Source organism: Nicotiana tabacum, chromosome 17 (genome assembly GCF_000715075.1).
Source record: "Nicotiana tabacum cultivar K326 chromosome 17, ASM71507v2, whole genome shotgun sequence".
Lineage (NCBI taxonomy): Eukaryota > Viridiplantae > Streptophyta > Magnoliopsida > Solanales > Solanaceae > Nicotiana > Nicotiana tabacum.
Genome location: NC_134096.1, coordinates 50,913,253 through 50,919,855, shown reverse-complemented (window position 1 = coordinate 50,919,855; position 6,603 = coordinate 50,913,253).

Here is a 6,603-nt window from a genome sequence, read left to right as displayed (position 1 = left end):
ATGTAACAATCCTTGTCGTCCATCTTCACCACCAGACACTTGCCCCCTCGCCGGCGAAGGTTCAACATGTCCCCATATAAAAGCCAGGGGCGAACATATGGATTAAATGTCGTAGTGTCAATTCGACCCCGTCCAGCTCTAGTGCGAGCTGAGCAGGGCAAACGTTATAGTGACAACATAACTCCTCCACCAACGGAAGGAGGGGGAAAGAATAGATGACTTGGAAGGGGTAGGCGTAGAGGGAGCAATACCGAGGATAATGGACTTGTACCGTATCCCACCCGACCGGGATCAAATCGATATGATTGGGAAGGCCGAATTTAGCCTTAAGCTCCTCCAAATCCTTCACCCCATCACTGAACGAAAGGCTCCAGGTTCGGCGTTTGGTGATTTGGTAAAATCGGATATGGAATCAGGGTTGCGTGGGATTATCTCCTCAACCGACGGGAAGGTTCCATCCTCAACGGTGGCAGGAACACTCTCCTCATGTGAGGGAAATACCACTTCCAAGGGAGTAGCACGACTCCCCTCGCTAGCCTCAGAAGGTATGTTAAACATAATTCAATATAAAGAAGGAGAATAACGAACAAGAGGGAAGAAAGAACGATGTAAATCTCTGAAACAGAGAGTAAAAAAGATTTTGCAGAGAAGATAAAGGGGAAGCTATTGCTTAAAGAGAAGGAAAGGTTTGGAAAAAGTTTCAAAATCAACAAACCTTCCCCTATTTATAAGGTTTAGGAGACACCGGAATCGAAACGGCGGGTCATGATTAGCACAAAAATCGAAATGACAAAGCCAATCAAGGGTCACACCTAAATCGATACAATGCGTCGGGAAACAACGTCAATAAGGAAATTTTTGTACGCTTAATTGTTAAAATGGTAAAAAGAAAACCTTCTTTTCTTGTGAAAATATAATTTTTATCTTTACAATAAGGAAAATCTCATAAACTTTCTCATATTATGTATATAATTTAAAGCATGTTCGAAAGTAGTAATATTAATAATTATATAAAATCATATTTTTCAAACCTTCTTTTACAAAAATATTCCATTCAAAATACCATATCAAATGTATATAACGGTATCAAAGTTGTTAAACTTACGGGGTCTTAGAAAAACATAATCACAAATCCTTTATAACCTCGTGAATGGTCTTAATCCCTTCAAGCTCATATTGATTACTACGACTCATCCTAGTATTAAAGTACGGGATGTAACAATCCTTGTCGTCCATCTTCACCACCAGACACTTGCCCCCTCGCCGGCGAAGGTTCAACATGTCCCCATATAAAAGCCAGGGGCGAACATATGGATTAAATGTCGTAGTGTCAATTCGACCCCGTCCAGCTCTAGTGCGAGCTGAGCAGGGCAAACGTTATAGTGACAACATAACTCCTCCACCAGCGGAAGGAGGGGGAAAGAATAGATGACTTGGAAGGGGTAGGCGTAGAGGGAGCAATACCGAGGATAATGGACTTGTACCGTATCCCACCCGACCGGGATCAAATTGATATGATTGGGAAGGCCGAATTTAGCCTTAAGCTCCTCCAAATCCTTCACCTCATCACTGAACGAAAGGCTTCAGGTTCAGCGTCTGGTGATTTGGTAAAATCAGATATGGAATCAGGGTTGCGTGGGATTATCTCTTCCACCGACGGGAAGGTTCCATCCTCAACGGTGGCAGGAACACTCTCCTCATTTGAGGGAAACACCACTTCCAAGGGAGCAGCACGACTCCCCTCGCTAGCCTCAGAAGGTATGTTATACATGATTCAATATAAAGAAGGAGAATAACGAACAAGAGGGAAGAAAAAACAATGTAAATCATTGAAACAGAGAGTAAAAAAGATTTTGCAGAGAAGATGAAGGGGAAGCTATTGCTTAAAGAGAAGGAAAGGTTTGGAAAAGGTTTCAAAATCAACAAACCTTCCCCTATTTATAAGGTTTGGGAGACACCGGAATCGAAACCGCGGGTCATGATTAGCACGAAAATCAAAACGACAAAGCCAATCAAGGGTCACACCTAAATCGATGCAATGCGTCGGGAAACAACGTCAATAAGGAAGTTTTCGTACGCTTAACTGTTAAAATGGTAAAAAGATAACCTTCTTTTCTTGTGAAAAAATAATTTTTATCTTTACAATAAGGAAAATCTCATAAACTTTCTCATATTTTGTATATAATTTAAAGCATGTTTGAAAGTAGTAATATTAATAACTATATAAAATCATATTTTTCAAACCTTCTTTTACAAAAATGTTCCATTCAAAATACCATATCAAATGTATATAACGGTATCAAAGTTGTTAAACTTACGGGGTCTTACAAAAACATAATCACAAATTCTTATAACCTCGTGAATGGTCTTAATCCCTTCAAGCTCATATTGATTACTACGACTCATCCTAGTATTAAAGTACGGGATGTAACAATCCTTGTCGTCCATCTTCACCACCAGACACTTGCCCCCTCGCCGGTGAAGGTTCAACATGTCCCCATATAAAAGCTAGGGGCGGACATATGGATTAAATGTCGCAGTGTCAATTCGACCCCCGGCCAGCTCTAGCGCGAGCTGAGCAGGGCAAACGCTGTAGTGACAACATAACTCCTCCACCAGCGGAAGGAGGGGGAAAGAATAGATGACTTAGAAGGGGTAGGCGTAGAGGGAGCAATACCGAGGATGGTGGACTTGTACCGTATCCCACCCGGCCGGGATCAAATCGATATGTTTGGGAAGGCCGAATTTAGCCTTAAGCTCCTCCAAATCCTTCACCTCATCACTGAACGAAAGGCTCCAGGTTCGGCGTCTGGTGATTTGGTAAAATCGGATATGGAATCAGGGTTGCGTGGGATTATCTCCTCCACCGACGGGAAGGTTCCATCCTCAACGGTGGCAGGAACACTCTCCTCATGTGAGGGAAACACCACTTCCAAGGGAGCAGCACGACTCCCCTCGCTAGCCTCAGAAGGTATGTTAGACATGATTCAATATAAAGAAGGAGAATAACGAACAAGTGGGAAGAAAAAACAATGTAAATCGCTGAAACAGAGAGTAAAAAAGATTTTACAGAGAAGATGAAGGGGAAGCTATTGCTTAAAGAGAAGGAAAGGTTTGGAAAAAATTTCAAAATCAACAAACCTTCCCCTATTTATAAGGTTTGGGAGACACCGGAATCGAAACGGCGGGTCATGATTAGCATGAAAATCGAAACGACAAAGCCAATCAAGGATCACACCTAAATCGATGTAATGCGTCGGGAAACAACGTCAATATGACACATGATGTCATGACGTCACTTCTTCTCTTGGACCAGATGGCTCCAACAGACTTCCCGAGTAACTCAAAAAATGCAAAATATGCGGACCTTAGAAGGCCACGTAGTCCCGACTCCACGACCACCACCTTAACCAACTCTATAGAGTTGTAACACGAACGACATTGTCCGCTTATCGACCTTGTCCGCGTGAAAGACCTCGATAAGCGGAGGGACTAACTGTATGAGTCAAAATCCATCTTTAAAGTCGAAACGGTATTTGTAAAACATTCTTGGGATGCCACGCGTCGAAGTAGTCTAATCATCAGCGAAGGCCGTGGTCGAAGAGTCAGCAAGACTGAAGTCGAGGAGTTGTCATCAAAGCCGAGGTCGAGCACACTTGACAAAGTTATAATGGCTAGTTTCGAGATAGGACACAAAAGAGAATATTCTAGTGAATATTTTCTGCACTTGTAATGTTAGGGTTTTTTAGGAACATGTTCCCTATAAATAGAAAGAGACACAATGATAGGGGACATGTGATATTCATTTGTAAAAACATACTTTGACTTGAGAGAGAGTCGAATTTCATTGCAAGCATACAAATATCATTTTTTTCACTAAGATTCTTGTCTACATTTTCCCACTAGATCCGAGAATAACTCAGATATTCAAAGGATTGTCCATAACTAAGATTATTGGATGACTCATTCATTCTATTGACTTAAATGTCATTTATTGCTATTCATCACTATTTAATGCTACATTATTGCTTTTGATTTCTTGAATATTGACTATATGCTATCGTTGTTATCAAGATATACCTACGTAGTAGTTATTGTACTTTCAAGAACTTCATTTTGGTAGCTAAAATTAACCCTCATTTATATAAATTTAATATTTTTTGGTCAAACAGGCAGAAGTTACCGCCGATCTATATTTTCTGCCCATGAATTTGCCTACCTATGAAGTCAACTCGAGTACCTTGCCAAAAGCCTTTAATAAAGCAGTAAAAAGGTAGACGAAGCTTTCCCAAAACCTTTCTTTCTCATGGAACCATACAGAAAATTAAACTGCTTCTTAAGCAGTCGTACTGAATTTAATAACCGCTAATCAAGGCGTAAAAAATAATAGTATCAGAATTTATCTAAATCAAGATACTGCACATGGGTCCATCGTCCGGACATCAATTTTGGTAAGCATGCCAAACCGCTCGAGAAAAAATAATCTTACAAAAATCTCTTATGTCTTATTTACGGATTTCATGTGTTAGTTTTGTGATCCTTATGAAATTTGTATCGAGTCATAACAGAAAGGAGTCAATCAATCAATTAACTACATTTAAAATGTCATTAATTGAAGTTTTTTTTTTTTGTAATAGAATTTTCGTCCGGACTGTTAGGGGTAAATCGGTGAATTAGATACCAGAAAGGAGGGTAAAAGTGTCATTAATTTTGAGTACCTAATTCAATTCGTAAAGTACCTCTTGCTTTGCACAGGAGCAGCTTAGGGCTTATAACAGTCAAATTCCGCTCGGAAACAGCAAAAGGGGATATATGCCATAGCCAAGAGGCCAGAGATTGAAGGAACCATGTTTGCGACAGCGATAAGGTACATTGGGAGGAAACCAAAGCCCAAAATGAAACCCATTGAGCTTAAAACTCCACCTGAGCAGACACAAACTATTACCAGGGTTATTTTCGACATTTTGAAAGAACATGGCCCTCTCACCATTGCTGACACCTGGGAACGTGTCAAGGTAATTCATAAAATGAGCTTTTACAAATTCTCTAAATTTGAATTAACTATTGTATGGAAACTTGGATAATAGGGGTTGCTCTAAAGGTAAGCCCTATCACTTCCAACCTCTTGGTTGTGAGTTCGAGCCGAGTTTCTTTTGGAAACAGCCATAGGGATAAGACATCCTCAGACCCACTGTTGTTGTTATTGTATGGAAACTTGATTGTCTTTTACAACTTTGATTCATTTTCTGAAGTTTTACATCTGTTCTTGTGAATCATTACTTAGCTTTGAATGAGATGGGACGAGTAGAGCAGCGTCAATTTGATTCATATAGCAGAGCTCAATTATCTTTGGATTTAGAAATGTAGTTAATTGATTGATTGACTGCCTAAGTGGTAATGTTAGATAATGTTAGTTTCAGGAAGTGATAGTGAAAGAGAAATGAACTTTGGGACATAGTTGAATGAACTAAAAGGAAAAGTTGTCCTTTTCTTTTTTTCGTTTCTTCAGGGCTTAGAGTAGGCCTTCAAACTCAAATTGCAGAAGAAAAATATTATTAGGATTGCCTTACTTTTTATGGATCTGTCTGGATGTTCAGGTGGCGTTTGGGTGAGCTTTTGGGAGTTCCTGAAAGTACAGTTTTTGCAAAAACTTCATTAACTTCCCCAAACGCCATATTAACTGCTCTAACCTAAAAGATAACACACGTATGTTACATTTCTCCTTCAATTATTAGAATCATAGAGAGAAGCAGTGGATGCTCCACTTTATATTTATGCATCACTCTAATAAGATTTTATACTTTTCTATATAGACACAGTTGGTGTACGACGTACACCAACTGTGTATATGCTAGATTTCCTCTGGTTAGAATGAAATTAAATAGACAATTTACGATCTGTATAATAGTTCAGTTACTATCCTGCGAATGCTTCTTTTTGAAGGCTTGACACTAGGCTTTTTGGTAAATGACCGCTAAGTTTACGGAATATTCCTAGCGTCTAATTTACCATATCAAGGACAATTAGTTGCTTTACTAACAATTAACAACTGTTCTATTGCCTTTCTAGTTGTGGTGGAATGTTGATGGTTAAGTCTTTGTTTTCCCGCCGCTGTACTTCTTAGCACAGAGTATAAAATTATGTAAAATTGTTACCATTTTTTCTGATTCTCATGAACCTGTTCTTAACTTTGAGAACTCTAGGCTGCTCTTTCCTAACTGTTTTTCCCCTGCAAAACTCCAGGATGTTGGGTTGAGAGGCTTGACAAGCAAAAGGCACATGAAGATAGTATTAAGATGGATGAGGGAAAGACAGAAGCTTAAGCTTATATGCAATCATGTTGGGCCCCAGAAACAATTTCTGTATACTACCTGGTTCACAAAACCAAATACAATGCAGACAAAGCCAGGAACCCATACTTCCTGGCCAAATACGAAGCAGATAATGCCTGGAAGTGATATTTCCCGGCCAAAGTCATCATAAACCTTATAGCGTGGTGTCTGATTATTGAACCAAAGATTTTTTGGAGCTTTCACCATGCTCTGAAGCTTTACAGGGCAACTACGATGGCTTTCACAACCTTTTAACTCTGGATATCAAGGC